Source organism: Halyomorpha halys, unplaced genomic scaffold, assembly GCF_000696795.3.
Source record: "Halyomorpha halys isolate HHAL.00 unplaced genomic scaffold, Hhal_1.1 Scaffold194.1, whole genome shotgun sequence".
NCBI lineage: Eukaryota > Metazoa > Arthropoda > Insecta > Hemiptera > Pentatomidae > Halyomorpha > Halyomorpha halys.
In genome coordinates this window covers 1,301,405-1,328,407 of record NW_027108392.1, presented here as the reverse complement: position 1 = coordinate 1,328,407, position 27,003 = coordinate 1,301,405, and the positions used below count along the sequence as shown (strand labels likewise).

At 28.7% G+C, this 27,003-nt stretch overlaps 1 protein-coding gene across 8 annotated transcripts in view; it reads left to right on the top strand.

The window, feature by feature from the left end:
• Window positions 1–6,370: 6,370 nt before the first annotated feature.
• LOC106679334 (myelin transcription factor 1) overlaps window positions 6,371–27,003 on the top strand; it is a 263,237-nt gene continuing 242,604 nt past the window's right edge. For all 8 annotated transcript variants that reach the window (XM_024358819.2, XM_067046714.1, XM_067046716.1 and 5 more), the window contains exon 1: window positions 6,371–6,412. The gene's annotated coding sequence lies outside the window, so the exon portion shown is untranslated. The remainder of the gene's footprint in view (window positions 6,413–27,003) is intronic.

The following is a 27,003-nucleotide window of genomic DNA, read 5'->3' as shown; positions in this document are numbered from 1 at the left end:
CATTAGAAAATAATTTTAAATTAACCAACATAGAAAATTAAAGAAAATATTAAAAACATTAAATGATAATATACATAATAGGGGGAAGAAATTATATATTGAAAAAAAATTATAAATATACACGGATAGGATATATAGAAGAAATTAAATTAAAAGAATGGATACAATAAATTTATTATTGTAAATTACATTAATTTATTATGTTCATTCTTTAAGCTTAATTTCTTCTTTGCATTCTATTCGTGTATATTTATAATTTTTATTTCAATATATAATTCCTTCTCCGTATTATGTATATTATCATATAATGTTTTAAATATTTTCTTTAATTTTCTATGTTGGTTACTTTAAAATTATTTTCTTAATAAATAAAATTATTATAAAATACAATTAAATGACACATATTCAACATTTTAAGATTTTAACCTGGAAAAAATAACGCAGTAAGACCCTTTTTTTTAAAGCAATACCAAATACCTCATAATTCATAAATCATTCTTATGACGATTTATTGAAATATTTTTAACTATGTAATTGAAAAATAAAAGCATGTGCGTGCCTTTAAATTGTATATTTATTTTATTTCTCCATGATAATTTATTAGAGAGCTTATTTACAAAAGTTTATATATTCCAATATCATCGTCAATATTAAGCTATTTATGAGCTAACTAAAAATACAAATATACCTTTTGTATTTTCAGCTGTTAGTTCTGTTAAGAATTATTTTTAAGTATTTGTAGTTATACAGAAAAACAAACAAGCTGAATATCAAAAGTATGGTTTATTTTTAAAATTTAATAAATTAAATCTAACAAAGCACTACTTTTGGTATTAATTGTGTCCTCATTAAGATTTTGTATGAATTAAAGAAATATACGTGAGACCCTCGCTTCACTTCAGTAATTGTAATTAGTAGATTATTGCTTTTTTTTTTTTTTACAACAATTTTTAATTTCTTAAGGTGGAATTCAAAAGCATCATCTAATAATATCTAAAATATTTATATCGACAGTGTGCCACGATTTTATCAATTTCTCAATTTTAGTCATTTCTTGCAATGGAACTTTAGTTATTTACCAGTTATCATGTTATTTACCGTAACTAATTAAATTAAAATTTAATTTATATTGTATTAAAAACCTATGTAAGAGCATAGTTAATTCAGAAGGTTATTAAAAATATCGCTTAATTTCCACTACCTAGACAATTCGTTAACAATAGTGGTAACAATGTTGTTTCTTAGCCTTGTACAATTTTTTTTACACTTGCTTTCCTATATCAGTAGCATCTAATAATAACAAAGATTAATTCAGTTACTCAAAAGATAAATAAAGTATTTTAATTATACATGCAAAAACTACGCAGATACACAATGCCATAGATCACGATTTTTTTATTTACAACTTTATGTTTATTTTATAATTCTATTTCAATAACCCAGCAGTTATCAATTGAAAATGATAACTACTAGTACTCTGATACCACAGGACCATTATCTAATTATCATATTTATTGATGTATTGTACCTAATTACGTATATAATTATATTACGTAAAAAATATGTATTTTCAACGTGCAATTTCTTTAGACCTTTTTATTCATTTGATATTACATCACACACTGAGAACAGAACATATTCTACTTAAAAAATGAATATTAGTTGTTTCCCCTTTATGCAATTACTAAACGAAGTAGCATAAACAGAATGAAAAGAAATATATAAGGAAATGATAAATGTTGGTTCTTACAATATCGTTTGTAAAACCCGTATTAGATGACAGAACATTAAAAAAATTAAATTTTAATTTTGTGGTTGTTACACTATTTATGTTTTTTGTTATATAGATTTTAAATGTGGTTTCTTATCGGCCGACTAAAAATTCTTTTTGGGTTAGTTCAGTCAGGATTTTTTTTTCGCAGTATTTAAAATTATTATTTGGAGATAAAGCTTTATTTTTCAATGTAAACAGCTGTTATCTACGTGTGTTGTTACATAATTTGTGCACACTCGAGCTGAAGGTTTTCCAAAGTTGCTTTGAATTTTTTAATTTTTATTGTTTTTATGTATTTAAATATTATTAAAAAAAAAAAATTGTTCATTGATAAATTTCTAACAAGTGGCATTAGCCTCGCATGCATGAGGTCCCGTATCACTCTACAACCCATTGATAACAATCAGAAAAATAAATAAGGAACAAACTAAGAAGAAAGAAGTGAATTCTAACATAAACAATATATTACAAACTAACTTCTGCCAACTTCTAACTTTACGAACTTCATTCAATCTTCTACTTCAGCTTTCACTGCAGAAATTATTCCTATAATCGTTTTCAACATTCAGTTTATGGTGTATATCAATCAACGACAGTGATTTCATACGAATGGCTATATATCGACTCACAATTAATAATTGAGGACATATAAGGAAAAATTAGGTGTTAGGTAGAACTTATCTCCTCGAAAACGGGGTTTCAATGTTTATGTATATTAGTAACTCTTTGGGATAGTGAATCTTGACACATTTTTTTCTCTCAAATATCTTGTATGGTAACAATGTAAACAAAGTTGCATGGTATAAAGTATTGTTCCATTGATTTTAAAAAACAGGAATAAATAATTTCTTTATTACATAATATTCCTTTATCAACGTTTCGGGGCTCTTCTCTCATCTTTAAGAGGAACCACCTGACAAATTCAATATGTTATATAATTACATTACATATTGCCTTTAATTAAAATACATAATAGCTTTTTATTTTATTTTTATCTTTCCAGTAACTACTTGAACACTCTATACTGTGTTTAGAAACTTATGTAGTACACATTTTTTAATTGAAAAACATTGTATATAAAAAAAATAACAAAATAGTGGCCGAAAAACTGAAAAGTCTAAATTTTCATACTCAGATATATTGTTAATTCTGACTAATTTTAATATCAGTTAAATTTTAAGTAATATTAATTTTAAACTCTTAAGTTTATAAACGGATTAAAAAAAAAATAACTAAAAAAAAAATAATATTAATAAATTTCAACTAATTTATCAAGATTCCATCATGGAACATCTCTTCTGCTTGAAATAGCTCTACCTAGTAATTCATTATTACGTGTCTACATTTGCATCTCATAATCATCATCACAGTTCACTTATTCTCACTTTATTATTTTTAATCGTATTTCTTACTAAAATTTTTTGAGTTTAAAACTTAAATGTATTAATCCAATTATCTAAGGTTCAAGAAGGGTATTTTCAATAAAAAAATGTTTTTTGGAGGAAGAGAGGGTGCTCAATCTGAATTTGAGGTTTGTCAACTTGCCTGGTGCGTCAGCTACACAGTAGAATTGGAAGAAAAAAAAAACAGAACATTTCTCAAAAAAAAGAATCATTTTGCATGTTTCAGTTTCTCACTTACAACTAGAAATCAAAGCATTATTAGGAAATAAAAATTTTATATAAAATTAAAGTAAACAAAATTAACTACAAAATACGTGTATCATATTTAATTTACTATTCTGCACCGACGACTGTGGGAAATATAAATTTAATAATTCAGTACCGGCGGTTTAACGAAGTGTTCCTAGGAACAATCTTTTAGGAGGAAATGTTTTTTTTTTCTCAACGATTTTTTGGAAGCTATATCTTAGTTTCAGGTTTACCATTTTGCCAACCTGTAAACCTGAAGATACAAAACTAAAAAAAACAAAAAAAAAAAATAATTTTTAATTTAAACTGAAAAAAAAATTTTTTTTTTTTAGAAAACATTTGAGTTTTTCGCTTAAGCTTCTATTTGAAATTAAAGTTATCTAAAAATAAATATGTTTTATCTAATTTTTATGAAACTCATTCAGGCATTTTAATGAGTTAATATTGCTTTAATTTTAACTAATTTAGTTTCTTAAATCAGGCGTAATCATTTTAACTGATAATGACATATTTTTATGAGTACTTTAAGATGCAGTAGAGTATGTAGATGGAGTGATTGTGGGTAAGTGGGTTACTGGGGCCCCTTCAGCAGTCACCCTCCAGCCTCAGTAATGCCCCCTTCCATCCCCTTCAAGGGGTGGCTTCTGACTATTTATTTTATCTTTAGGATGTAAACTATGATTAGGGTATTGGAGGAATCGTTTGATATATGACCTTTGTCAAAGAAATAATTTTTTTTTTTAAAGGAACTATAGGTATATTGATAGACAAATGATGCACGGATACTATAGATCCGAAATTGAATATTCGTTGCATATTTCTGAAATAAATTTTATCGCAGAAATAACCAAGAAATCTGCAATAGCCATAGATTTTGAATATCTATTACATGGATATTTAATATCTATCTATATAAAAATAAATTGCATAAGCTTTCGTTTTTTTTTTTTAATATTTTAGTTTTTAACTCCCTCCTGTTGTTAGAATAAGAACTAACAAATGTGTTGAATAATAAAGGGACAAAACAATTTCTTCTGTTATTTATTATTAATTAATTAAGAAGAACTCTCTTTGAATTCCTTTTAACTCTTCTAGTAGATATTGACAGGAAGTTTATATTTGCCATGTCTTGTATAAGTGTATTAGGTCACCAATTTTGACGTGAAATATACTATATGTTGTTTTATCCCCTTTATAGCCTAGTGTTAGATTCTATCACATAAACGTATTCATTCGTAGTACAGATCTGAGAGCTTATTTAAACTACATTTAGAGATATATATCAATAGAATTAAAAAAAAGTTTAGCCAGAATATTTATTATGCAATGTATTTTTTCCTTATATTAATTGCTTAAACTAGTAATTAAAAATAAATTTTTGGCATTCTACTCCTGATACAAATTGATGAATTTATATTATTCGTGTTATCTAGCATGACTCCTTAGAAATTATTTTCTACTTTGTTGCATATTAAGATATTAAATTCATTATTTACTGTAGTACAGGTAGAGAAACATTACAGGTATTAGTAATAGTAGATTGGAATTTAAAAATTAGAGAAAAATTAATATGAAAAAAGTATTGTCCAATAAACAAAAAAAAAATAAAATAACGAAATTATTATAAATGTTAATGAACTAACAAGTAAGCTTTTAAATAAAAAAAACAACTAGCTTCTAAATAATATTAATAAATTAAGATAGTAATTTAAAATTAAAGTAATACTAATTAATTATTACTAAGAATTAGTCAAGTCTTTGGTATTTATTAATTTTCATGCAAATAAGGAACATTAATTTCAATTATTTTAAAAACTGGGACAAGAACTGATTGAAAATATGGGATTTGAAAATGTTAAGGGTACTAGAGCAAGTAGGAATGAAATTACTTTAATTGGCTAATTATTGATTTCTTATCATACATTCTATAATAACTGTAAATATTACACAGCTATTATCTTCATTCATAGTCGTTATATTGAATAATCAATTTTCAACTTTTGTAAATTTGAACCATTTTTTAATTCTTAAATAAATAAAGCATAATTGAATAATTTATCTGGCGTTAAGTTGATGAAAGGAATTTAGAAAAATAAATATTTCTGAAAGTATTAAACATTTTCCAGATCCTTTGGTTTTATTTTGATGAAATTTTATACTTGTATTCTTTATTACTAGAATAAAAAAAAAAAGTTTTTGAAACGATATGCTTAAATGAAAGCTGTTAAAAGCTTGTTATCGGATGAGATGTAAAGTTGGGCTGAAACCTTATATAGCCCATCTTGATCTGACGTGAGAAACTGGAGTCTCTCACTAATTACTCCAACAAACTTTTAACAAATTATTAATCTGGAAGTTTCGTAAACACTAACCGGCTACAGATTTGGTTTCATTATTTTGAACAATTATTTCAAATATGTTTGACAGTTATTAACTTATTATTTATTTATTTTTTTTAGAAAATTCGAATATATAATATAGTTTAATTGTGTTTTATGTAGATGGAATTATATTCAAAATATTTTTTTGTATTTATTTTTATTTTTCTGAAGTAAGGAAACTGCAGATTAGTTTTGCAATGAAAGTTATTGATTGAAGGGTTATCATTTGATTTTTCTGAGGAAATTTATGCATTATTAATTTTATAATTATTTTATATTGTTTCAACCACTTTTTTTTTTTAATTTTGTGACTCTATAAGTTTCACCATTAGAAAATTACTTGGTTAAATCCCGTCATGATATTCTTGTAAATATTATATATCAGCTCTGAAGGTAGAATATTTTCTTGCTCGTAGACGTGTGTGCGTGTATGCCGTGTGAGCAGGCGGGCGGTGGGTGGGTCGGGGGCGTGCCAGAATCAATAGCTCGGCTTTGTTCGGTCTCCTTCGGAAATGTTCGGCTCCGGTGGTGGGGGGCCGGTTCGGCCGGAGTCTTCACCAAGGCACCGTCTAAACAGGTCGTACCTCCGTGCGCCTTACTAACAGGTCAGTCATTATGCTTTATTAGTTTCTTATCATTATAGTTATTATTTTTTGAGTTTCGCAACTTTATTATAATTACATTTCTCCAATATTCGTTACCATAATATTATCTCTCTAACTTCATCAAAGTTAAGTTAGTAAATTAAAGTTTTTTTAAATTTTACAGTTGAAATAAAAAAAAACATATATATATATCACACGAGTTTGCCACGTCATTATTAATTGATTTCTTAAAAACTAACAAATTGGGAATTGCCCTCCTAACCCACCATTGAAATCATGCTGTCAGTATATGACCTCTTTCTTAGCAACAATTCCTTAATCAGACACACTATAAATAAAGTAGTGAAGTAGTACATCATACAATTATTTTAAATCTAATAATAATAGAGCTAACATATCACCTTTAGAATCACAAAGAAACGTCAGAAAACTTTACATTCATTGCTTCTTCTGTTTAAAAATCTAAATATAGCCCATTTTTATGTATATTAGTTATAAAAATAAATAAATAAATTAACCAATTACTTACCACTCATTAGTGATCAATTCTTTTACATTTTTAGATATAATTATAGATAATTTTTGTATCAGCATAGGCTTAAAACAAAATAAATTTATGTGCAAACGTAAAAGAGTTATTTTTAAATGACACCATTGAAAAGTATTTCGATTTTCTAAACAGTTTTATGTATGATATATTTTAGAAATTTTTCTTCCATTTTACAACTTTTAATACTATCTTTTAGACAGTAAAATTTATCAAGTTCTTCATTGTTTGTATCAATTTAGGTAGAAAATACAGTAAAGTCTAGCAAGGCGTAAGGGTTCATTAAAAATAATTTAAATTTATAATCTTTATCTGCCTAATATTCTCCCTATTCATTTAACTTAAACCTGTCTTGTTCTGCTAGTTTATATTTAATATTATTTAAACCATATTTTAAAGATTGTGTGAACACGTATGTTCATTTTTTTAGTTTTTTCCGGCTTATGTTTTTAAAAATTAATATTGAGTCTGGTAAGGAATTAATTGTTTTGATTTGTTTTTCCTTTGGTCATTTGATGTTTAGATATATTTTTTTATTAACATGTTTCTTTTTTACATATATAATTACAGATATAGTTATAGTTGAAGTTTCGATATCAGCATTTAATTAAATTTCAGGTCGAATAGCAACACGAAAATCACATTTTCTCAACTTCTCCAGTAGTAATTGCAAGGTTCGCCGCTGGAGACTTCGAAGCCTCAGCGCTCGTTGATGTCTCCAGTCTCTGGTACTCAAAATCCGTCCGTCTGTCTTGTGTCGAACCAAATCCAACTCATATTGTCCATTCGTAACCCACAAAAGACGCCTGAGAGTCCTTGAAGAGACCTAGGTCAAAGTAAACCGCCGAGATGGGAGTTTGGAACATACATCAAACTTTTTCAAAACTTTCTCAAACTACTTTAAACTGCTCTAACTGTTCTAAAACCAATTAGAAACACACTTTGGAGACAGTATTGATAACTTTTAACAACTTTCAAACTTTTGTTTGACTTCTTTAGCTCATTTCCCAGACTTAGTTTTCGTTTTGCCGAGTTAGAGTTTATCACTTCCAAACATTCATAAACTTCATTCATTGTTTATACAACAGTTCAGCTGTTCTACTGAACTGGTTTTGGGTGTTATGTCGGACTGTCCAGTCAATTTCGGAACATCTTGCGTATGAATGAGATCTCTTTAGGTGTATCATATCTTATACACGTAATTGAAAGTAATCTGGCTTTTATCACTGCACAGTAAATACATTCCTGAATGCACTCGGGAATTATGTTTCCGATGTATCACCCACTTAAATATACCATGGTTTCCTGTTGTATTTTACTCACCGCTTATCGTAGTAACTTAGTAATACTAAAGTGGTAGTTGATATTCACTATTAAACGTTATTGTGCCTTTATTTTTCATGTATAAAATTAATATGAAATTAAAGAGTTGCCTTTGCTAGCCCCTGGTGGGTGAATGATGTGTGCTGGGTAGGCTAAGCCAGCAACGTCTAACTGAAGTGCGAGTAGGGTCGCTTCATTTCAAGGGGCTCTTACACGCTTGTAGGGGGTCTTAAGTCTTGTTTTATTTAAATTTTACCCAAAATAGAGTGGGGCAACATAGTTTCATTTAGCTACTTATAATACAATAAATCTTAAAAAAATAAACAATAATTGATGCCATTTGTATTTCCTAAGCTATATAAATCGTAATAGTAATCATGGAATAAGCATTATCATATTAAATTTATTATATTGCTCAAAATAAATCGAAAATATTTTATAACATAATGATTTTATTTGACTTAACTGAAAATACGTTAAATGGAGGTCATTTTTTTCCATTCATGAAATAGAAGTCCTCCGGTTTCAATATTTTTCTTCTAGAGATAGGGATTATAAAGTTATGAAATCCTTAACTTTGAGTTTGGAACTTGTTGAAAGTTCATTAATGAAACATGAAACTTCTTCGTTTTAATTATTCAATCTCAGAAACTCCGGAACACTCTCATATTCTGCTTTCTTCGGCTCCTTTTATACTAGAGCTTTTTCAAAATACTATCCACTTCTCTACTGTAGAGTTTTCAATTATTTTAAAGCCATCTATAACAATATATTATGAAAGTATTGAACTAATTTAAGAAAGTTTTACCAATATCAGCTAATTTTTTTTTTTCAAGTATCGATATATAACTATTTTTTCTTTTACTTTTCTATTTCCATATAATCAACTTTGAGTGTTATTTAATACACACACGTCCGATACTCCAAGGAAGAATGAACGATAGGTTTATAAAATTGGATTAAGGGCTATGTATGTGGGGTGTTGAATACATGAGCGAGCTTGGAGGGTTAAAAAGGGTGGGGCACCCGCGTCTGGAGAATGTATTGATGTATTTTTCGGGCGTGGCACAAGCTCGCCGTGGATTGGCCGACGAGAGCTCCGCCCCTGAGCCCGCCCCTTTCAGTTCTGCCACCTACACACAGACCTATTTTTACCTCTCTCGGCACGTTCAAAGGCTTACGGCCTTTTTTTAAAATATATTTTTTATTTAATAATTCATTATTTGTTATCGTTATGAAAGAAAAGTACTCTTTAAACAATCAAAGCTGAATTAACTGTATTTTTAAAATAAAATCTTAGTTTCACAAACGAAATTAAAATATATTTTAGCATTCAAACTAATTTTATATAACTCATAATATGCATTCAAGACGCGATTGGATGAAAATTCTTTAAAATATTAAATTTTTAGCATATCACTTTTAAATTTTCCAATATTTCAAATATCTTAACTTTTTCAAGATATACTCATTGTCAAAAATATTCTAGACTCTTCTGTTAAATAAAAAATATATAATTATTATCAATTAAACTTAGTTATAATAATATTTGTAAAATAATTTCTGCCGTCCTTATAGATATTGACTGAAAAATTATATAATTATTGCTCTGTAACATCGGAAATCTTGTTTTCCAAGTCTTGAGGAGTTTTTTTTTATTTTTTACCCACACATTTTTATTTATTTCAGCTTGATAAAATTTCCAATAATAGTTTATTAGTTTTTGAAATTAAATACATAACTGAAAAAAAATGCTTATTTTGTATCAGTTATTACATAAGTATAATTCATTTTAGAAATTACTAAAAGTAAGGCTTTTTTATTCGGTTCTCAATCTTTATTTTAGAGATTATGAAAAATAAATACCTTAACCGAAGTAGATAATGTGAGGAAGAAATATTTTAACGGTGGTTTCATGTTATATGTCTGCGGGCCACTAAGACTAAATTTGAGCCATGTGATCCGCACCCACGCAAAAGGGGTTTTGCTATAGAAAATATTAGAAAATGATGAAAATGCATTTTGAGGAACTTTTAAAGTTTATATAAAAAAAAAAAGTTTATATAAAAAATATAGTTTATATAAAGACCTTTTGGAAGGTCAATAGTAAAACAGCTGTAATAATAAATTGGCACGAACCATGTGCCACAGGACCTCCGCCAGGCTCTCACGGACGATCGGTTGTGAACTACTTTATAGGTTTACGATAAAATTTCGCTCAAGTTTAATGAATGTCTTGTAATAGCATATTGCCAGAGAATGCAGAAATTCCTTAGTGTTGCTCTTTTTCAGTATTTCATGTAGTATATGTCTTTTCTGTCCAGAGATTTTTCCTGCCGCTGTTCTCAAAATGCTCAAGGAATTTGGTAGGTATATTTTCTGCTCCATCTTTTTTCTATGTAAGGTTCTCGAACTAAGTTTGTTACTTTTTTCATTTAAGCGTTAATCATATAATTTTCATTATTTTCAATGCAATAAGAGTGTTGTATGTCTATATACCTCTACCTCTTTGCGTTTACTGTTCATTCTAATAGCATACAAACCAAGGACACCAGATATGAAGCCGCCACATGGGCAATGTCCTTCCGCCGGAGTCAACTTTTTGAAGAAGTGTCCTTGAGAAGTTTTAATTGTCTTCGGCTTTACTTCAGCAGTTATAGCTTTTCTAATCTTGCTCCGAGGCCACGCAACTTTGTTCAAGGTCGCCCGGAAAACTTGCGGAAGCAGTTTTAACACTTTTTTCTTATTATCTTCTCTTTACTTCCGAAGAACTTTTTCTTCCTTTTTTTTTTTTTTAAGAATTCTTGGGAAAATTCTTTGATGAGTAATGGATCCGGTCGTTGACTCCTGAAGTTGTAGACATTCCTACTATTGAACCAGCCTCAAGTCTGTCTTGTTCTTTGGAGTTTCGTTGAGCGAAGTTGTCTATTTTAGAGAAGTTGAACAACTATCTGCATTCATGAGTTGGTAAACTCCTTAACTGTTCCGACCTTGTTCAATGTAGGCTTGTTTGTTTTGGTGGCATCAACTATCATGGCAGGCTCATTCTACATTTCTGCTGTTTAAGGTTTTCACTGATATTACTGTTGTTGTGTTCTTGCGGTTGCTTAGGAAATTAGGAATTTTTTTAATATATCAAAATTATTTATCATTCCAATAACTGATAATTTTTTAAATTATACTCTTCATAAATGCATTGCGGCAAATTTGGACTGTTTTATTATACTCCCCTTAACTTACTTGTTGCTGCAATTCGTTGGAATAAATTTTACTATTTTAGTCGAACCAAATAAATTTATAATATGGCCTGGCACCAACACCTACTAGTACCAATGTCCATTTTCAGAGCCTTCTGGTTTTTTGTTTTAAATTAAAATTGACATGAAAAAACAAAAACCCCTTCCTTCAAATGAATCACCAGTGAAAATGTCGGACGTATGTTAATCTTTGTTTTCAGCATGACTATCATGGAGGTATTTTATAAATCGATTGGGCATACCTTGAAGATTCACTAACTTTTTCAAAAGGGCGTTCATCCAAAACTATTTTTTCGTATAAAGCAATTTCTTTCCTTTTTAATATTAATAAAAAATATTAAAGGAAAAACCTTTGAATGAAATAAATTCTAAATTAAAAAAAAATAATGTAATAAGAAAAACTTTTCAAAAGTTTATTTTCAATATTTGAATATATATTTTACATTTCAGCCATTTTATGTTTACCTCTGTAATTATATAACATTTTTTTTTTCAATGACTCTTGGATGTACTTTTAAAAATTATTTTATTATATTTTTACTACCGAGGCTTTTATTTATATGTCTACAAAAAAATTACTAACCGAAAACATATATTCAATAAAAAATATATATATTATTGTTAAGGCAATAGTAATTTACTACCTAAACTAAATCAACAATTTCCGAATTGTTTTATTGTCTTACTCCCAAAAAGCACTATTATATATCACTTTTTCACAAAAACATCTTTCACCCTCATACATAGAATTTAGTATATATTAGTATTGTTGATATAGTACTTTTCAGCGCTCTTATTAAAGTTTTTCTATAAGACTATTGATATTTTCACAATTGTGAACTAGTTGAATTAATTGTTCCCCCTATTTAGAAAGCCAGCATATGCTTCTATAATATCTCCTGAGTCTATTTTCTTTATTGCACTATTGAGATCCTCAGTTATTTTTATTGCTTATAACGGTGTTATCTAAAAAAATATGCTCTTCTCTTGGATAGGTTGAACCTATAATTATAATTATCTAGTTAGATCTCCGTTTGTAAATGAAAAGTTCAATTGGAAATCCAATAATGTGCGCTGAACAGTGATGTGTTTCATTCTGAACCAAATTAAGATTATAAAGGTGGAAAATAAATTTGCTCATGGTGTTTCAAGAGTTAATTAAAAAATAAGAAGATTTAAAAATTGTTTTTAAATCAGTTATAAAAGTATAAGAAATATACAGATTTAAAAGAATTTAAAAAATATACATATATTAATAGTAGTTTATGTTTTTAATAATAATATATGTTTTTTGATAAATTTTATTTTATTGTAGATATAAAAAGAAAAGTCCCAAAATAAACATAAGTGACTTTAGTTATTTTTTTTGTTTCTAAACGTATTCTTCTAAAACTATTCTTTTCCTTATTCAGAATATTAACGACCTGAAAATCTAAATTGTGTCCCTTTTCGTACGATGTTGCACTAATGAAGTTATTTTTTATTATTTTTATTCTTGCAAGAGTTTTTCTAAATAGGCTAATTCAGCAAAATCATTTTTAATTGAAAACAATTTCTTCACATAGTCACATCTTCGCACATGAAACAGTATGTTCATATATTTGTTTTATTCTTATTACTGCAACCCTATCAGCTTAAACTTATAAAGTCTTGTTATTCACCAAGATAGCATGCTATATAATAATCGATCAGATTTCAAAGTAAACCAGATTCTGCTATTTAATATTTAACTGATGTATTAATATTATAAATGACATTTGGAAATAATTTGATATTACTAATGAAACTAATTAGAACGCCGATTTAATTAAATTTTTGTTTAAACATACAAGCCTATTCTTTATAAGAAATTATTTTAAAGGTTAGATAATATCAGGCTTAATTCTGGTATTTCGGTAATAGGGTGTCCTGGATGGATTTCCTTTTATACTTTCAATATATTAAATGAATTTTATAAAATTGAGGAAACTAGCAATGCAAATATTTTTCCTTCATAAATACGTTTCAAACATCGGGAGAGCAAAACTTACTGTCAGAGGCTCAACGATATTCGGACCCACTGCTGTCACTTCCACCTACCTGCATATTCCAAGACCACCAAGCCGTTTTTGTTCACTTTTTCACTCAAACGGCCTCATGCCGGTAGTGAACGAGCCGTGGTAATTGGTACGGTCACAAGCGACCGGTCAAAGTGGAGCGGCAACTTATTAATTAGCACTCCAAGTGAAGTACTCGTCGAGGAATGAGCGGATCGCGAGCTAATTTCCCGCCAATTAACTTGTTAAATCAAGTGTACAACTGAAAAAAGAACTTTCCAGATCATGCTTCATTTGAATCCGATTTACAAACTGCTTCCTGCTTTAGGGGAGGTTTGATTGCAACTGTGCCGAGTTTTTTTTTTTTAATTTATTTCACTCCTGATTTGCTAGGGTATATAATGAAGGATTATATATTTCACGATCAAGGAATAATTGTTGTAGAAAAAAATATGTTTTCATTAAGTCTTTTGATGTCGACCTAGAGTTTGCGAAGAATACCGTACCAATTTGGTTAGCTCTCTAGTAAAAATCATTAGCAATAATAATTAAAAAAGAATTTTAACCTCTTCAAAATATAAGGGTAAGTATTTAATATTACATTGTATCCACAAATTGAATAAAAAATCCTTCAGCATTTCCGCTGTACGCCCTATTACATTTTCTTAATAATATAATAATAATGTAATATAATTATTTATTTTTTTAATCTATATAATATATTAAAATTGTTAATATTGCTAAATTTGTAGTTATTAATTTTTCTTTTATTAATGATACCTACACAATGTGTACTTTAATTATCATTATCGGTTTCCCAAATAACTGTTTCCCTATTTTTTTTAGTTGTATGATTTTCTATATACTTACGTTTCTGTATTATGTGCTTTAGAAAGTGTCTCGGGGCTGTCAATGTTAGATTGGAGGTGAAATTATTTTACTAAGATTTTATAAATTTGATTTACGTTATAACATAATAGTTTTCAATTTTTTATTCGATTCACATATATAAATATTTTATGATGTATATATTAAATTTTGTACATGATATATTTCTCATCTAATTAGTCAGTTCCGTCCTTCATATTACTTATGTTTTACTTAATTTATTATCGTATAGTAATTATATATTTAATGATCGTTAGTAAATTGTTTTTAAAATTAGGGATATATGTAATTATAAAAAATGAAATATTTTTTAATATTATAACTATTACATTTTTGATTAATTTATTTTTCTTAATTGCCTTCATTATAAATAAATAAATAAATTGCCTTATGAATTTTCGAGTAGTCTTCCCCTTACTGGAAACATTCATGATTGTATTTTTTACTTGTTGTATTAACTATATTATTATTGCTATTGTCCACTTTTATATCAATATTAATTTGACTGTACCCTATTTGAGTAGCTGTTGGCTAGATAATATTTTGTACATTTTCTGACATAATTCATTTTGCAGCGACATTTTAAATTATTTTTGAATGAAAATCTAAATTTTAAGTGATCCTTGCAAGGGAGGAAGTTTGTTATTCATTTTAAAATGAATGTTGTTCATTTGATATACATTTGTTTTCTGGACTAATATGTTTTTTTGCAAAAAAAGAGGCATTTTTATCTGGAGCTCAACAATTTATTTAATTTTTATTTGGTAGAATTTAATTTTGCCTATTGCTTATTTTTTAATAAATTAATTTGTTGATACTTTATTTTGTCTATTGCCATTTTAAATTATAGTTGATTACAGAAAAAAAAATCAATATTCTTTTTATCAATTTTTTTATTTTTTTCGCACATTTGGTTTGCTATTTTTAATAAACAGTGACATGTCTGTGAATATGAGTTTTGTCACTGTGGCTGTTTTGTATTGCATTACAATATTTTTGTATCTTCAAACAAAATACAGTGCAACTCCGCTTTATGAGCTCTTTGGATTAACCGCCAGTAAAAAGAAAATTAATAAATAAAACGCGGGGAAAATACTATCTTTAGTATACTAATACAAAATGTCTACTGTTAAAAATTTAGGATTTTTTGCATAAATAAATTTAATTATGTATCAAACTATTTTTTTTATATTTAAATTATTTTTAAATTGGGCTAAAAAATTCATTTTATCCGTGTATTACGTTTTATATTTAATTTAATTTTTAACTAATATGTAAGTTAAATTTATATTAGAAGTTTTTTCTATAATGCATTTCGGATTATCCGATACTGATTAGGAATGATAAGAGGGGCTGTGATTGAATTTATTAGTCTTAACAATCGCCTGGGAAACTGAGAAACAATTGTCGAAATAGTCTCGATCTTATAAGGTAGGTCTGAAGGGAAATTCAATCCAGTTATTTATTCTATTTTTTCCTCTATCCTATTTCCGTTTTTCATTATGGTATATTTGTTCTAAAAATGATCACTAATCTCTTGTACAAACATACCCTCCCTACAGTAACCCCACCGTATCATTAACCAGGGAAGATATTCATGACAAATTACAGGTTGAGACTAGCCCACATGCTAGCTAATACTCCATTGTCGAAAGGGAGTGTGTAATAATTAAGGTCGGTTGAGCGTTCGGCAAAATGACCCCCGATCCTCCTTAATATTTAATCCGTCCCAGCGATCATGGCATCACCGTTATTTATTAATCATTTCTCCTATTTCCCGATCAATGGTGGATGTTTTTTCTTTTCCTTATTAAGAATGCATATTTGTTTTCTAGACTTATCTAGGAGATATTGAGAAAACTCCCTAAATGTTTCTTTGATCGTTTTCATATCGCTGAACACCTAAAAAAAAATCTTCCCCTCCTCACCCACAAAAACACAAAATTTAATTTATTATTTTATAAGACTAATATTTTTTCATTCGATATTAATATGAAAAATAAATCATTTGTTTATTAAAATTGAGTGGATGGTGTTCAGTTGATTATTATAGTTAAAATAATAATTTAACGTGTTTTACATATTTTTGAAAATATTGTTCCTTCTTTCTATAATCCCATATAAGATTTTTCTTCTGCATTCCCAGACGTTCTTATATCTATAATTCCTCTCTATAATTCCGGACAAAGCTGGCTCTTTCATAATATCCAAAGACCTTCTTGGTGCATTCATATTTCAATCGTCAAGAACAAAAAAAAACCATTCAATATTATGGAACTCCTAACTCTGTGTATATTCCTCCACCTGTAAAATACAAGATCTTAATCAACCGATTTATACATCCTTTGATATAAAACTACTATCTTTGAAAAATAATCGTCGTTCGAGCTACCTCATTTTGTAAATCCTTTCCTTTATCCATTCTGTAAGCTTCCTTCTTAGCATCATGTAAACATCAATTATATATTCTTATGACGTATACTTGTAAGTAATTAGTATCCATGCAAGCTTACGTAAATGTTTATATTTTTTATTTCACGTTCTCATTTTATTTATATAATTGTTATTTTTTTTTTTACCTTCACATAGACAAAGGCTAATACACCATTAATTTTTCCTATATGTTTATATAATGCATCATTCGTTTTTATATATTTATATTATGCTTATTTCCTTAAATGTGGAACTGATTTGTAGTTTTTTTTAAGCAGTACTGCTATTAATTTTGCAACAATTTTTTATTATGGTTCTTTTAGATCGTTATTATCAACTTATATATATAAAAAGAAAAGTGTTCATTCAGTTGTGTAACCTTTTCCTTACAACTATAAAATAAAAAAGAAATACTCTTATGCTAAGATGATGAAACACTTATATTTTTAACAGATTCTAATGCAAATATTTCATCACAAAGGGTAGAAGGATCGACAGGAGCTTAAAATAATTATTTATAATCTTCGGCATCAGAATTTTTGTTTTCTACTATGCATGAAGGAGGTATGGTATGAAGCTGAAAAATAGCGATAAAAAAAAAGTTGACTAAAGAACGGCAAGACCTGGAAGATCCTCTGAAAGAAAGATGGCCGCCAAAGAGTGACGTGTCCAGAGGTATTAATATTTAATAGGAGTCGCTAGTGCTTGATCACGAGATCGTATTAAGCATTAACTCCTGACCGCGGGAACTGGAACATCTGCTGTCATCTTCTGTTTTCCTTCTATGGTCGGCTGGATATAAGGGCTAAGGGTTGCAGGGATTGTTGCCTTTCTTGTTGTGCAGTTCACTTGCAAAGTATATACCAGAATAAATATATTTCCTATATAATTACATATACTTTTAATATTTCAATTATTTACTGTATTATTTGTATAAATGTACGTACCTAGATTTGTACGGTAAACTATAGTGAGAGATTTTCTGTTCGCATTGAAGAAGAGGAATTTTTTATCGTGTTACCATCATTGTTATTTATTTCATATTATGCGTAATTTTATCCAATTATTTTGTTTTCCTCATATTTTACAAATATAGGCTTGGAATCATTGAGAGAGATGCTTTATTTTACAAGTAATGCTGTCCAAATATTTTGTTTTGCAACGCGATACATCTAACAAATAGATTTGTCATTAGATATAATATAAATACTAATATAAAATAATTAATAAAGATATATCCCCCCCTTTTTTCATTATAGCTAAATATCACGATAAAGTGATCTTTTTATAACTGTGTTATATTACACTTGTGTCTATTTTATTCTCTCTATTTCTACTTCATTAATCTTACATTTTTTTCTTCCAATCATCCATGACGAATATTCACTTTATAATACAAGATAAGTTAAAAATGAATAAGTAATTTAACACCTAATAAACAGGTTAAAAATAAATAAGTAGTACTTAATATTCTCAAAGCTACCTTACAGGTGATGATGTATAAGACCCTGAGAGTCCAATTTCAGAATCAACCTTATTTTGTCTAGATCAACAGTTAAGATAAATTAAGCGTACTAACGTTGGTTCTGAACAGTATTAACTCACTTTTATAAAAAGTATTTTTTAACGCTTGGATATTTTAGTTCTTCTTTATCTTCTCATTTCTAACATACTCCCTTAATATAAGATAATACAGTAGCTGGTGATATTTTATTTTTTAAAAGGATTTTTGGTATAAGATTTCTGGGATCTATTCTGCTAGTGGTGAATAAATTTTTTATATAAAATAAGCAAATTGGTGATTCCAAGTATAAAAAAAATTGTTATCTGAATTATCTGAGAAATACTTTTCAGATTGCTTATTGTCTTTATTTTATTTACTATTAAAAAATTTAAATTTAAATTTTATGAATATAAAATAGTAATTGCCATTTTTATACTGACTGTGCACATGTAAACTGTTGACTTCTGCGTAGAAATTTGGTAATCTCCTAATTTGTTTACTCAAAAAAAATCTTAGTCAATTTATAGCATACACTATTTTCTGTAGGTCATATATTCCGTTAAAACTTCATATATCTTTCATTTATGCCGTTTCGTTAACGTTTCGGACAAATTCTTGTCCATTTTCAAATACAATTTCTGATTTTAGACTACACGTCTAATTGTAGTGAATTGATAAATGAATCTAATTGTGTATAAATTATATTTCATCATATTATAAATCATATTGTGATTAAAATTAATATAACTCCGGCAGTATTTCGAGTTAGTTACTTAAAGTTTCTTGAACTAACTACAATGTAAGGAATATAAAATGCTGCAGAGATTTATTTATTACAGTCACTGGGTAATTTGATGGTATACAATTTATCGACAATTAGAGGAGTAGTCTAACACGAGATTGGTCTTTTTCTTCTTCATTCAATACTAAATCAGCCTTATTTCATGGTTATTTTAGCAGTTTGATTTTTTTTTTTACAATTTATTATGGCGGGAGTATAATCTCGTGAAAAAGACACCCCTAGCTATTGGGTTCGAAAGTGGATAAGAATATGTCCGATACGTCATTCTATGCAAGTTAAGGAACCAGTACTATCAATTTAAACAATTGCCCCTTGCCCAACTGTAGGTTCGGTCACTTTAGACATATGGTTCCATGTGTTCACATTTCATTACAAAAGAAACTCAATAAAAACAACTACGTCCCCATACGGCCCTTGAGACCATTCTAACAGGCCTTTCAAGTCCTTAGTATCCTATATCAAAAAGCAATGGCCTGGTACTCAAGCAGGTACATGCTGTCGTCTAACAATGGACTTGCATCAGTCAAACTATTTTATGGTTAACATGTGTAAGTCAGTGCACAAAAGTCTTAGGTCCTGGCGTCTTTCTTAGAAATCAGACCTCCCAACTTCTCGCCACGCCTTTTCCCCCTTCCAGATACTTTACTTCTAAATATCATAGGCTCTCTACCTCCCCCACCTAGTCTCCTAAAATTATCCGATTGGTCAAAACCCCTTCTCCTATTTCACTATTTTTTCCTACCCCCTCTTCCCAAGTGTTTATATATATTTTCTAGACTAGATAGCTAAGTAAGATATAAGTTAGAAGATAGAGACTGAGTAACAGTAACATGTAGTTCTTGTAAATATATTAGAATAAAGTCATTTTAGTCTTCACTGATTTTTTATGATATGTAACTTGCATAAATAAGATATGTGAATTTTTGAAGGCGTTTGATTTTTGAAGTAGTTCTTAAACAGAAAAAATATATTGATGTTATTGTCTGAGATACTTTCTCTCTTGGTATATGCACATCGTCCTGATAAGCTAGGCAACCCGGACTTCAAATTACCAACGTAATAATGTTTTGTTTTATTATGCATTTCTGCATTACGAAAACTGGGACAATTTCCGAATAAATATGACATGAGTTCAAATGAGTTTCTCATTCCAGAGATAGAGTGAGGCACATGCCCCGGCGGTCGCATCACAAACATGAAATAGAGGTAATAAACAAACCGAAGCGGTAACTTTTGATCAGACGGAAGATATATTTGCCAGGAGTTGTATCGAGCTAATTTAAAACCATACTTGGCTTTGCCCTCTCATCTCTCCAACTTGCTCCACATCTCATAATTATAACCGGGAGAGGAGGGGGGGGGGTAATATCTATACCGCGGGCCCAGCACATACACCAGATTTACAAATTCAAATCCCACACTAATCCATTCCACCTCCTCCCTCTCTTCCAGTTTGAATTCATTTAGCCATTCTCTCTTCTCCCGGCTCTTTCTCTTTCATCAGGAGTCAATTCTCCACGCTTCCGTGCTTACAAGTGGCCACTTTTGCTATTTCGTTTTGTATCCGGCAGAGGATTTTAATTATTTTTCCCCCTGCCTAACTTATTTAATCTAATTACTTACTTATTAATTTTCCCTTATTCCTTTTGTATACTCATTTGATTAAATTAATTTAACAATATATAAGTTATTAGTTTTAATTTATTTTTAAACTATTTTTATTTTCTTGTTCAAGACTGGTAGTTTTATTAATTATAACAAACATTTATTTATTTAAAAATAATTACATGTCCTACGTTTCAGCCAATTCGGCCTTTATTAAGGATAACCTAATAAAATAAAAGCTTTATTATTAACTGTATAAAAAAATTATTAATTATAATTTGCATACCCAAATTTTAGTATCACAGCCTCACTTTGGTTTATTTATAATTCGGAAGCTGTTATGCTCGAATCAATTTAATACATAAATTGAACATATTGAACACATAAAAATAAACTATTTTTAATTGATTTTATTTTAAATTTTCCGCCAATTTATTGATTATCATTTATATATTTTGTTAATTGGTTCCTAAGATTAATTCTTTGTTAACTTATGTATACATTATTTTACTTTATATTACCATTTAAGTTTTATTTTCACTTTTTTTAATTTTTACCATTTATTGTTTTTTCTTTCAACCTCCTCCTCCTTTAATATTGGATTTTTATATAGAGTTACGGTTATTGTATGCCCCTAATTAAATAGAAATCCAACAAGGAATTGGGTTCTGTTGTACAAATATAATTATATAAATATGAAGATAAAATTCTAACCCCTTATTAGTCAAATTATTTTCAACACGAATTTTATTTATCTGAAAGTAATTGAAATTGATTTCACCGTCATTTAGATTGTTCAGACCTAAAATATTGTTGCAGGAATAAGAAAAAAAAAAAAGAAACATGAAACCAAATATATTTTTGTCTCTTGTCTTACGTTATATATATATATAATTTAAATAATAAATACTTTTTGTTTATTAAAAAAGAAATATATATACATTTTTTTGTCCATAATTGATAAATCATTTTTTATCCGAGGTAAATATTATATTAGGGAACTCCATTCCCTCTAACATACGTCATGTACCAACCCTTCCCTTGTTTAAAACCCTTCTATTTAACTACCTTTTACGTCACCAATCCATCCCAATTTTATAATAGTACAGATGTAACTACTTTTTTTTTATATATCTAGTCCGTTAGTTTTTTAATATATATATATTTATTTTTATCTCTGTATCTAAAATTATTTATATACAATTTTAATACAAGTTATAACACTGTTTTTGGGCAATATATGTTGTATAATTAAAATTACCTTATGATTGTTCTGAAGGGACCTAGTCCCAGAATAATAAACTTTTTTTCATAATTTCAAAAGCTTCACTGCCCAGTTGATTCAGTACATGTAGGCAATATTAAATTAGGGGAGCATTGATGAGGCGTGAAAACAATTATGCTCCCAGGATCGTTCATTGGATTAGCGTGCCGTGTTTTCATTTCGCGGATCTGATGCTTCTGTAATTGTAGCCGGTGATGGCGGTACCAGGGGACGTCCACACGCTAGCTCTCCGCCAGTCGTGTAAGGTATAATGGTTGCACTTCTCATGACGGAGTGTGTATGAAAGATTCATGTATGTTAGCAATATTCATCATCAACTTTATAAGCTATAAAAAAAAGTGGGTGCAAACTATATTATATCTGGTATATAAGAGAAATTAAATATTTAAAATTTAAAAATATGAATTTTAAAATAAACATTTTAAAATTAAAGATTTATTAAAAAAAGGATGTACCCACGATTGGAATATGGTCAAGATACTATAGCTACGGATTTATTATAATTTATGATTTATTATAATTAATTACCTTACGGATTTATTTATAATATGTATTATAATTTACTGACAAAAATCTTTGCAGTTGACAAAAAAAAAAACAAAAAACGATCTTTGATTCTACTTCAAAATTTAATGATTTACTTTTCAAGACATGTAGAGTCCAAAGAAAAAAAAAAAATAATAAAAAAAATATCCGACATTTTCTCCAATCTATGTGGCCATTTTTATTTATTTATTTTATTTTTTTGTTTTGGCACAAAAGTCTCCGTCCATCTAGCGAAGATCCCCGGAACTCATTGTTATCACCGTTCCATTCAATATCTTTTCGAATTGGAGGCCGATTTTCATATCATTTATCATTCATACTGCCATATCTCAGTAATTATTGAAGACAGGTAAAAAATATTGTGAAATCACTTTTTCTGACCAATAAATAAGGTAAAAAATTTCTTAACTAAAATAATAAAATTTCTTTAGAACGGATGAAAAGATTTTGTTACTTATTTTTGTCATAGGATTATCACAAAATACTATTCATGGCGTTTTAAAATCATAGATTCAAACAGAACCCCTTATTTACAACTTGAAAGGTCTATGAATAATGTCAAACTTATAAACACGGAAAATAATTAAAAGATATCCCCATGAACAAAAGGCTCCGTTTGTGTGGTTGGTAAATAAGCAGTTGGTGCCCTTCCCAAGATGAAATATTCACTGAGCGATCATCAATTAACCTTTACAATATTCACTGAGCCAGGTAATGATAGCTCTCCATGGAACCGGTTAATAGTTGGTCAGTCAGCAATACTTCCTTGTGGGCGTTTCACCACCTTAATGTCGCTAACCGCTCAATAGGATATATTTTTCTATAACTTTGTCTCAAGAGAAAAAGTTACTCAACACTGAGGAAAAGTTAAATAATAATGCCTTTAATATGATTAATAATAGTATTGACAAAATAAGCTTTAATAAGTTAATACTTTGATAGGTTTATAGCAAGGTTTCAAATTATTTTTGATTTACAGTATGCAAACCAGTCTTACTCACAAATCAACAAAATTGAAAATTTAGTCAGGAATAAAACGCAATTAAATTATTAGTTTTTAATGCCTTTAGTAGAATAGTTTAAACATACTGAGGTTGTCTACACATGGAGCTATTAAAAATGAACTAAACTATAACTTCTGTCATGAACCAGGAAAAATTTAAGTTTTATAAACATTCAACTGTATTTTATGACTTGATACATTCAATTTTATGTATTGTATGTATCTCAAAATCTTCGTTTCTATTTCTTATATAATTATCATATTGATAATGAAGCACTGATTCAAGATAAAAATCATCAGTATCTATGATAGCCCGAAATAATAATATTGATAACTAACGATTTGGTAAACCGTAAATTATTTCAATCACTACTCAGTTCCTTGGAGTAGGTCTGAGGATATTACAGGTCTGTGTGTAGGCGGCCGAAGATATAATCTATTTCTGCAAATTGTCCGATTGTAAATATACCCATATCAATATGGTCTCTAAACCATATTTTATTTTTTGATTTTTAATTTTTTTGTTATCCTGTCTTTATTTATTTGTATTTTGTTATTATAATTTTTAAATTTGTAATGCATAATGGTATGGTATTAATATAGCGTGTAGGATATCTCAAGCTAACCCTAAAATTCAAATGTGACTCGATGGACTGATGAAGTTGATCTGAGAAAACCATTACTGTTATAACAAAACCTGTTGATGGCGTACTTGGAAATAAATAGAAATATTTTTGTTCGGTTTAATACCAATTTTAAAAAATAATATACAAGCAACTATTTTTTTTAAAAATTTTAAACCAGATGATCCAAGTATTAAAAAGTAACTATTTTGTCTGATAAGGAGGAGGTATGCTAAACGAGAGTCTAACTAATCAATTTTAACCATAATTAGAGTTTTCCTTCAAGTTAACCCGTCTAGATCAGAATCAAACCGGCAGGTAGTAGTTATCAAGGAATTTACCTTAAAGAGTAACTATAATTGAGAACTTAATTAGCCAACGCCATGTGCGTCTTTTTCCCAATGAGGCTACAAACCGTAAATTAATCCCCTCTTGTAGAGTACACTAATCATCCCATAGCTGGGTATTACGTAGAGAGGAATGCCGAAGCCCCGGTTATAATTGAGCATAGAAAATGAAGACGAGGCTATGGGATGCAATAAGACGAGGAAGCAAGTGGCTAGAAGTAAGCCCTTTGAAGTGGTTACACCTGGGGCAATATGCCACGTTCAAGTTTGAAACAATATAGCCCGTCCGTGCGCCCCAGGGACCTGGTTGTAAATCAAAAGAGATGGCTGGAATTTCCTAATAAATGTTTCAGCCTGCTTCCGCTAACTTGCCTGGTTTTTAACCGGTGTGGGCAAAATATGAATTTTATCGTTGCGAGGGGATCGGTACTCGACTTTTTAATAACAGCTAGCAAGGGATCGGATCCATGCATACTTCATGCACATGTATCCCGCGTGTTCCAGGCAGCTTGTGTTTACATCGCGGTAGGTAAGCCTACAAAGGTTTTCGCGCTGCCTTTCTAAATATCCGGCTCAGGATTGAAAACCATCCTTATGTTTTCTCCAAACACAACGGAATTCCAGAATTAGGTTGAAGTATTGTAAAAAATGGTAATGTGTTAAGTACGTAGTTTAGCACCAACTCCATTTGTCCAAAGTATCTCCTAACGTAGTAAATAATTTACAACGCTCTGCTTGAAATAGATTAATTAATTAATGAAAGATTGAGGTTAATAAAAAAATATTTGATTAATTACTTATATCTAAAAAATGAAAGGGCCAAGGACTAGCAGCTCTGTATGTGAAATCAAGATATTACAAAATAAAAAATATATTATTTTCATTAACATATTCTAAGGTTAGAAGGGTTTGTAAAGTATATAATCATAAGTACTAAACTAAGACGAATATCATTTATTAACAAAAGGAAATTAATAGGAATAAGTAATTATTTATGTTGAAACAAAACAATATTAGTAACTCTTCTCAAAAAAATTAATAAGTAGTTTCATGATCAACAATAATCAAAACATTATAATATTTCTGTTGTTGCTTAGAAAAAATGATGTTTTATCTGTTTGTTTTCAAAGGGCGTTTAACAGCCTGGTCATCAACGCCCGTTGGTTGTTGGTTTTGGTAAGGCGTAGTTGTTCCACGGAGTCATAGCTTTGGTATGGTGTACTGATCCGCACCAGTGGGACTCATTTCCGTGAGATTTGAAATATTATTTAGCTAGAAAATTATAATTTGTTTAATAATAGATATATATTTATATGTTTAATAATAATTTCTATCTGCCCTGGAGTTTCCTCATATGGAAGAATAATTGTAGACATAATGTCATATTTATCGCAGTTCGGTAAAACAGTGAGACCTGAGTGGGAATCACAAGTAGTACTCGAAGTAAATGCACTAGAGCTGTGGTTGTCTAAGGTTCTCCATAATGGACTGAGCTATAAAGCATATGTTTACTCCTAATATTTTGTTACAAATACTGCTATCAATTCTTATGTTAGGAACAGTGTAAATTGAATTTAATAAATTGTATTTTCCTATTTACAATACAAAATTGTACATTACATAATATTGTATAGCTAATACAAAAAATAATGTAATAGATTTATTTCAGCCTTTTTATTGATTTTGTAACATTTTCACCTGAAAAAAAAAAAATTAAAATTTCACTATTTTAGCTTTAAAAAAATGGAAAGAATAAAAATTAAACATAAATAATTAAATGAATGACCACATTATTTCAAATTATGAAGATGGTCGGGGTGTCGTAAAGTTTACTTTTTTTTTTTATTCTTATCGTTGTCTAATTTATATTATAACTATTTTTATTCCTTCTTTTTGTTCATTGGTATATAATTTTCTTTTCACTTATAATTTACATAATTTTAACCATACTTTAATTTACCTTTTTGTATCTCATTAGCCTACTATATTTTTAGTTATTTTTGTATCTTTTTAGCCCTGATGAAGCTCTACAAAGGGGGGCGAAATGTTGGACGTTAAATAGTTATAAAAATAACATTTTCGTGATTTGAAATGCTAATGAATTCTGTTGCAAATTTTGAACCTTCTAGCATGCATATTTTATACATTACGGATCACGTGGCCTATATTTTACATTTTACAAAATAAATTAAAAACTACCATTAATAGGATTTATATGAAAGCTCAAACTCCCAAGGGATGAAGTTTCCCTTTTTTTATAGAAAATTCTTCAATTTGAAAATTGTAATTATTTAATAAACGTAAAGTTCAATAAAAAATTGCAGAGCACATAAAAAAATCTAATTAATAAAATTTCATAGAATGCTGAAATAATATTAATGATTTATCTCAG